Source organism: Ahaetulla prasina, chromosome 3 (genome assembly GCF_028640845.1).
Source record: "Ahaetulla prasina isolate Xishuangbanna chromosome 3, ASM2864084v1, whole genome shotgun sequence".
In the NCBI taxonomy this organism is placed as follows: Eukaryota; Metazoa; Chordata; class Lepidosauria; order Squamata; family Colubridae; genus Ahaetulla; species Ahaetulla prasina.
In genome coordinates this window covers 17929348-17938319 of record NC_080541.1, presented here as the reverse complement: position 1 = coordinate 17938319, position 8972 = coordinate 17929348, and the positions used below count along the sequence as shown (strand labels likewise).

At 44.1% G+C, this 8972-nt stretch overlaps 1 non-coding gene across 1 annotated transcript; it reads right to left on the bottom strand.

Moving 5' to 3' along the window:
- Positions 1–8035: 8035 nt before the first annotated feature.
- LOC131196444 (U6 spliceosomal RNA) lies at positions 8036–8142 on the bottom strand. Its single transcript, XR_009154729.1, has one exon. It is a non-coding gene; the product is annotated as a U6 spliceosomal RNA (small nuclear RNA).
- Positions 8143–8972: the final 830 nt, after the last annotated feature.

Here is an 8972-nt window from a genome sequence, read left to right as displayed (position 1 = left end):
TACTATTGACCTCACCCCATTCCTAAGCGGGCTATAAGGGGCGTGCATAAGGGCACAAACGTGCCTACCGTTCCTGTCCTATTGTTTCCTTTCATTGTATCAAATTAATATAGTTATTGCATACTTTTGCTCATATATATGCTTATATGATATGTAGTTATTTTATGTTGATGCTTGTGTATACTGTTGTGACAAAATAAATAAATAAATAAAAAAAGCCATAGCTGACACCTTTTATTAGAAAGCACAAGCCTATGACTTTTAATAGAATGTGTTAGTTGGAAAAAGAGGCTTCCAGATTTCTGATTTCTTTTAGAAATACAGTACCTCAGAAATATCTCTTTCTGTAGCTTTTAAGAATAGAATTTTCTCAAGGGAATTATTCCCAAGTCTCAGACTAACGATTAAAGCAAATGCTTGGAGAGCAAACCACTGCCAAAATCTACAACCCGAGCTCCAAGTATTTTCTATTGTTTCAAACTCAAAATGATTCCCTCATGCTTTCTTAATAGTGGCAAAATTCTCTACTCTCTGCTCCCTTCACTAAGCGTATCTCAGCAGCAGCCAATGTGAGTCCTGCCTTCTTGGGTTGGAGCCACCCCGTTCTAAGCATCTTCCAAAAAAGCATTTTGTGGAAACTCTAGCTCTCGTGTCCCCCTCCCCCTCCGACGACCGGGTCTAGGAAGTCCGTATCAAGCGGGGCAACGAAGCCTCTGCAGCTTTGCCAAATTCCTTCCAGGTTTCTCAGGGCAGGCAGGAGTCCAAGTTGTGACTTCAGCAAACTAGATGAGACTTTGCTTGACTCAAGGTTGGAATGCCACAAGCAGGTCCTTTATATAGGCTGTGGGGGTGTGGCTCCATGACTCAGCATTTATCCAAGCCTGCCCCTCCCTTCCTTCTGCTGGTGTCGCCTCTCAGATCTCCGGAAGCGAGGATCCTCCCACTGTGAATTCTCTTCAGCTGAATCTGCTGTCGGTAATTCCAACACATGGCTGGCTCCCTGCTCACACGCTGTAGGAGTGAGGTTTGTTTGTTTATTCCTGACATCCTGTCCGGGCATGGGGCCAGAGCCGGAGGCTGGAGGCATGACAGGCCGTTCATCTTCATTATCAGACTCCGAGTCTGATAACAGGCCCGGGTGTAGACGGGAGGGGCCCGGCTAAGGAGAGGAGGGAGGACGAGGCACAACACTAGCACCCTGTGAAGGATGAAGCGTGTAGAGATGAAAGCGAAAAACTTAAGATCAGTTATCATGAGCCGCCCGCATCCATGGTGGAGAAAGAACTTGCAAGAAGTCTGTTGTGTAAAAGGAGGAGCTAGGGATGTAAGATTTTAATTTTGGGGCAGAGGTGTGTCCATGTGTAGCAGAGGTGGTATTCAGCAGGTGATGACCAGCTCTGGAGAAACGGTAGCGGAAATTTTGAGTAGTTCGGAGAACCGGTAAATACCATCTCTGACTGGCCCAGTGGTGAAATCCAATTTTTTTTTGCTACTGGTTCTGTGGGCGTGGCTTGGTGGGCATGGTGTGGCTTGGTGGGAATGGCAGGGGAAGGATACTGCAAAATCTCCATTCCCACCCCACTCCAGGGGAAGGATACTACAAATTCCCCATTCCCTCCCCACTCTGGGGCCAGCCAGAGGTGGCCTTTGCCATTTCTCCAAACTATTCAAAATTTCCTCTACTAGGTCTCTGAACTACTCAAAATTTCTGCTACCAGTTGTCCAGAACCTGTCAGAACCTGCTGGATTTCACACCTGGACTGGTCCTGCCTCCATCTATTCTCTGCCTCCCGAGTCCCAGCTGATCGGGAGGAAATGGGGATTTTGCAGTAACCTTCCCCTGGAGTAGGGTGAGAATGGAGATTTTACAGTATCCTTCCCCTGCCACGCCCACCAAGCCATGCCCACCAAGCCATGCCACGCCCACAGAACCAATAGTAAACATTTTTGAATCCCACCACTAATGCATTGGTTTGGTGTACCATAGATATACCTACCGCAGACAGGACTGCTGAATTCTCAAGTAGCCAAGATGATCCTAGTTAATAGGTTTTTAAAATCTGCGATAAAATCTACTTATTTAATTCCGAGTCTTATCCTTGACTTACCCACTACTGGTGGAATTGCTCAAGAGGTATTTATTGACTGCCTTGTCTGAAGTTCTGAAATGATGAATAAACCTTTTCCTTTCCCAAATCCATCCCAAAATACAGATCGTCCTCAACTTATGACCAGCTGCTCAACAACTGTTCAAAGTTACAGAGGACCTCCCCAAAACTAGTTATGACCCGGGTTTGAAGTTCTGACAGCCATCCCTCCACACTGTCATGTGATTACACTTTGGACGCTGTAAGATTGGCCCACATTCATGGTTTGCAGTGTCCTGCAGTCAGGTGGCCACAATTTACAATGTTGTTTGTTGGAAACTGGCATTTGCTTCCAGTTTCCAATAAAAAATGTCCATCGGGTAAATACTTAACAACCATGACGTTTACTTAACTACTGCCACAAAAAAGGTCATAAAATCTTGCTCCGTGATTTGCTTAAAGACTGCAACAACTTACAAGAATAATTCAAGACTCCATTATCCATTATTATTGTAAGTTGAGTATTGCAATGCTACTTGGGGATGCATAGTGATTCTATTCGTTGTTGTTTAGTTTTTTTATTTATTGATTTATTTTGTCACAACAGTGTATACAAGCACATACAATGAAAGGAAACATAGGACAGGAATGGTAGGCACTTTTGTGCACTTATGCACGCCCCTTATAGTCCTCTTAGGAATCCTACAATTAAAACATCCTACAAATAGCCATCACTCACCCCATACAATTGCTAATTCATGCCTGACTCATTGAGACACCATGGACCATAGTATACCAGGCTCCCTTGTCCTTCATTGTCTATCAGAGTTTGCTTAAATTCATGTTCAACATCTAAACATCTCATCCTCCGCTGCCCCCTTCTCCTTTTGCCTTCAGTCTTTCCCAACATCTGGGTCTTTTCCAAGGAGTCGTCTCTTCTCACATGGTACCAAAGGGTTTGAACAGAGTTATCAGTGCTTGGAACACATTACCTGACTCTGTGGTCTCTTCTCATAATCCCAAAAGCTTTAACCAAAAACTTTCTACTATTGACCTCACCCCATTCCTAAGAGGACTATAAGGGGCATGCATAAGAGCACAAACATTATACATTGTAAGCCGCCCTGAGTCTTCGGAGAAGGACGGGGTATAAATGTAAAAAAAAAAACAACAAAAAAAAACGTGCCTACCGTTCCTGTCCTATTGTTTTTTATTCTTATACATATATGCTTATACTTCCTCATATTTCCTCATATATATGTTTATATACCATATAACCATTTTGTGTGATGCTTATGTATATTGTGACAAAAATAAATAAATAAATAAAATAAATAAACTTCAGCATCTGGATTCACCCTGGAGAATCCAGATAATAAGAATCCATTCCTGTCCTATTGTTCTCTTCATTATATCAAATTAATATAGTTGTTGCATATTTTTTTTACATATATATAAACAACATTTCTTCAAGATATGTTGTTTTATCTATGACAATTGTTTGTGTATACTGTTGTGACAAAAAGAAATAAATAAATAAAAAAAGGAGCCTAATGCTGGGAAAGATTAAGGGCAAAAGTAGAAGGGGACGACAGAGAATGAGGTGGCTGGCTGGAGTCACTGAAGCAGTCGGCATGAGCTTAAATGGACTCCAGAGGATGGTAGAGGACAGGAAGGCCTGGAGGAATGTTGTCCATGGGGTCGTGATGGGTCGGACACGACTTCGCAACTAACAACAACAACATCTGGATTCTGCTTGGTACCAATATTATTGCCCTATGGCAGGGGTGAAATTCAATTTTTTTCCCTACTGGTTCTGTGAGCGTGGCTTGGTGGGCATGGTGTGGCTTGGTGGGTGTGGCAGGGGAAGGATACTACAAAATCTCCATTTCCACCTCACTCCAGGGAAGGATACTGCAAAATCTCCAATCCCACCGCACTCTAGGGGAAGGATACTGCAGAATCTCCATTTCTACCCCACTCCAGGGGAAGGATACTGCAAAATCTCCATTCCCACCTCACTCCAGGGGAAGGATACTGCAAAATCTCCATTCCCACCGCACTCCAGGGGAAGGATACTGCAAAATCTCCATTCCCAACTCACTCCAGGGGAAGGATACTGCAAAATCTCCATTCCCACCGCACTCCAGGGGAAGGATACTGCAAAATCTCCATTTCTACCCCATTCCTGGGGGAAGGATATTGCAAAATCTCCATTCCCACCCCACTCTGGGACCAGCCAGAGGTGGTATTTGTCGGTTCTCCAAACTACTCAAAATATCCGCTACAGGTTCTCCAAAACCTGTCAGAACCTGCTGGATTTCACCCCTGCCCTATGGGTACCAGGAAAGACTCTTTTCATTCTCCCAGGCATGCTCAACCAGTAAAGTTGTTTATTTTAAACATATTTACTACTTAGAAACTTCTACACCGGCTGTTACTTTTATTACTTTATTACTTACATTATCGAGTGTTGCAATTGTGTGCAATGGTGGATTTTAACGATTGCTCTGACTTGTTCTATGGAGCTTTTAGAGTGGTAGAAAGCACCCCCCCCTCTGCTCAGGAAAAACCCGGTTTTAAAAATTAACACAGCCTTTAGAATAGCCTTTAAAGTCTCCAAACATGGCGACTTTAAAGACTTGTGGACTTCAACTCTCAGAATTCCCCAGCCAGCATGGGGAATTTGGGGAGCTGGCTGAGGAATTCATGGCTGGCTGACGGATACTAGGAGTTGAAGTCTACAAGTCTTAAAGTTGCCAAGTTCGGAAACCAGGGGTGGGGCTGCTGGGGGCTCGCAGGGGTTCAGGAGAGCCTCTAGCTAAGATTCTGTGCAGTTCAGAGAAATTCCACTCCTGGATGGCCACAACGCCCCCCCTCCCTGCCCCCCTCAGAAGTCTCCACGCAGCCCGTTTTGGATGCAGGTAAATGCAGGGCATGCGTGGAGGCTCGGGAAGGACAAAAAAACGGATCTACCGGAAGTTCAGGAAAGCCGGAAATGGGCATGTTTCCAGCCTCCAGAGGGGCTTCAGAGTCTGGGAGGCCGTTTTCGCTCTCTCGGATGCTCGAGGAGCCTGGGGAGGGCAAAAATGCCCCTCCACCATGGTGCAGGAGGCCAACTACCCACACCCATCATGGCCACGTCCACCCTGCAACCGGGCAGAGAACCCCTTGCTAAAATTTTTGAAGCCCACCCCTGTGGGAGATCCCTGCTTTAGAGAAAGAAATAAACAATGTAGGATTGAAAGGGGAGGCCTTGAGGGGTATCAAGGTGAACGGAGAACAAAATTGTTGAGAGGAAAGGTCTCCCCTCATTTTGTCCCTCCTAGAATGGCTGGCTGACGGAGAAGCAAGGGGAGAACAGTGGCATGGGAGAAGACCTCCAGCTGGAGGAGAACTCAGAAGAAGAAGGAGGACGAGGCCACCTCTTCCATCAGAGCAGGTCTGCTTCCTCAATGAGTCATATTTTCCAGTAGTTAGTGTGCTGTGATCCCCAGGCACCACCTGTCACACCATGGCGGTGTGGAACTCTGCAGCTTTTGGTCCTATCTCAAGTTGTAAGCAGCACCGGCCACGCCTGGAGGTAGAATGGGGCAGCTGCCAGTTGAGATCTGGGTGGATTGAATGAACTCACAGTGAATGAGAAGGATGGTTTTTATTACCCTGTTTTAACACAGAAACTGTAATGTAGGGGTCCCCAACCCCCTGGGCTGCGGCCCTCTGTGCACACGCATGCATGCATGCGAGCGCAGTTTGACTTGTGCAAGCGACAGACTGGCGCGCGTCAGAGGTGGGTTTCAGCAGGTTCTGACCAGTTCTAGAGAACCGGTAGCGGAAATTTTGAGTAGTGCGGAGAACCGGTAGTAAAAATTTTGACTGGTCCCACCCCCATCTATTCTCTGCCTCCCAAGTCCCAGCTGATTGGGAGGAAATGGGGATTTTGCAGTAACCTTCTCCTGAAGTGGGATGGGAATGGAGATTTTACAGTATCCTTCCCCTGCCATGCCCACCAAGCCACGTCCACCAAGCCATGCCACGTCCACCAAGCCACGTCCACAGAACCGGTAGTAAAAAATTTTGAAACCCACCACTGCCGTGCATGCATCAGGGGTGAAATTTAGCCAGTTCTACCTGACTCGGGAGAACCGGTAGCGGTAGCTGCAGGAGGCTCCGTGCACCTTTGCAGAAGTCATGATGTCGCTTTTTTGTGATGATTTTAAGCCTCTGTGCATGCACAGAAGGCTTTGCACATGCACAGATGACAATGCATGCAAGTGAAGCAAGCACGCGCATGTCGTGCGTACATTTGGCAACCGGTCATGTGACATTATGCTGAATGATCCACGGTGATTTGCTAATGACTGTGATTGGAACTGATGCTATAAGTTGGCATGGTCATGTGATGCTATGCTTAATGACTGTGCCACTTAGCGATGGAGTTGCTAGCCCGTGGTCGGTCAGGGAGGATTACCTGATTCCTTTACATCCTCAGGCTATAAAATGTCTGTCTATCTATTTATGTACCTGAATATATTTATATGGATACATAACATCCATAAGATACAAAGGCTATAAAATAAAACACAACATGTCTTTTCTATCCTTTGCAGGTTAATCTTTTCCTTTTAAAATTTCTATGCAGCTGCTCTCCAAGTTATTTTTTTCTCTCCTGCTCTTCGCTTTCCTCCACTTGCGGATTTGTGTGCCTATGACTGACTGTGTACCCACAAACTCGAGAGGTCGTTGTATTTTTTTCTGGCTGTTCTGCTTTTTGTCCCCATTGTCTTTTTTGGGGACAGACAAAGGATCCCTTCTAAAGATCTCCACTTCTTTCTTTCCTGATTCCAAGCTGTTTGCCAAAAAAGGTTATCTTTTCCTTCAATCTCCACCTCTATTTACTTCGACATCATTCAGGATCTCATATCCTCTGCTTCTGATTTCTTGTAGCCACAGACTCGTATAACCAGATTGTTAGCATCCAGGTTAACTTCCTTCCTTTTTTCTGACAAACTCCTGTCAGTTTGTGCCAGCATTAATGTCTTTCGTTATTTCTCAACTGTGTTGTAATCTTCTGGTCTGCACCGTTATGATTTACTTAGCCAGATACTTTTTTTCCTCTCAAATATTTTTTTAACTATTAACTACTTAACTATTAAGTAGTCCTCGTCCGTGACGTTATCTAGTTTGGATAATGAAACATCTGCAAGAAAAATCCCAGAGGTGTTTTTTTTTTTATTGAAAGAGTTTTAAAAAACAAAACATTTCCTTTTTCCCCTCCTCCCAAAACAAAAACCCTTCCCCTCCTCCCCCGGCTTCCCGGGTCAATCACAAGGTATTGTTATACATAAACCAAGCATAGAATAAAATTTTCCCTTCCAATCCAAATAACCACATCCAAAGCTTTTCATCTCCCAACCCCCTCCCCATTACATAAAATAACTTTCTAATTATTCAAAGGCAATCTGATATTTCTTAATCTGATATCTGTTTTGTAGATAATCAATCCATTTTTCCATTCAATTAAATATTTTTCCTGCGTATTGTCTTTTAAAAACGCTGAGATTTTAGCCATCTCAGCCAAATTAATAACTTTCAATATCCATTCTTCTATTGTAGGTATCTCTTCTTTCTTCCAGTATTGTCCAATCAACAGTCTTGCTGCTGTTATTAAATTCAGAATCAATTTAGTCTCAATCCCTGTACAATCCGTTATAATTCCCAAAAGGAAAAATTGTGGCAGGAACTTTATCTTCTTCTTCAGTACATTTTGAATAATCCACCAAATTCTTATCCAAAAGACCTTAATTTTCTTGCAAGTCCACCAAATATGAAAATATGTAGCATCATCACAATCACACCTCCAACATTTCGCTTGGATATTAGGATACATACATGATAATTTTTTGGGATCTAAGTGCCATCTATAAAACATCTTATAAAAATTTTCCAAAAATATGGAACGCTTCACGAATTTGCGTGTCATCCTTGCGCAGGGGCCATGCTAATCTTCTCTGTATCGTTCCAATTTTAGTATATGTGCTGCCGAAGCGAGCACAAATCCCAGAGGTGTTTTTGTTCAAGAGGCAACTGGACTTCCTTGTTTTCCTTTGAAGATGTTTCGCTTCTCATCCAAGAACCTTCTTCGGCTTTGACTGGATGGTGGAGAATGGAAGGATTGATACTCCTTGCAGACAGCTGGTCCTTTGCATTCTTCACGTCTTCAAGAAAACAACCAAGCTCGGAGAGAGCACCGAGGACCCCCAGATTAAAGTTTGTTACATACTTTGTGTTTAACTGCAGTTAATATTTTCAAATTTCCTTTAAAAGAAAGTGCCAGGTTTAGAATTCTTCCCTTGGAGATACCGTATCTGCAACTTCAGTAGGCATGAGTAGTACCAGGCTTGTCACATAAGAATCAGCTTCAAATCCTTTTAAGGAGCTCACCTTTCCTTGTTCCTCAAATGTGTAAAGGAAGGAAGTGTAACTGAAACCTCAGGCCTTCCTCAGCATTAGTCTCCCTATGTTTAGATGTGTGCAACCACTTCTCCATACAGTCGATGGAGAAGAAATAATGAGGAAAATCCTATCAGGGGGTTGGACTAGAAGACCTTTGTTGGAAGAAATGTCCATCTGGGTTCAGTTCCAAGTGGGGAAAAAGACACTGGAAACATGGAGACTGCTTGGAAAGATGGTTTAATGGTGGTCAGGATCACATGGCTTGAATTCCTGAACAGAAAAGGGGCTGAGATGCTGAGCGCACCCTGGCTTTATGCTTTCTCTGAGCTTTGAACTTCCTGGGGCACAGGAAGAGTGTCCTGATTGGTTGTCAGACTCCCAAGGGATGGGGGTCTTAGCTAGCCTTGCTGGCTGATGTAATCTTCCCAG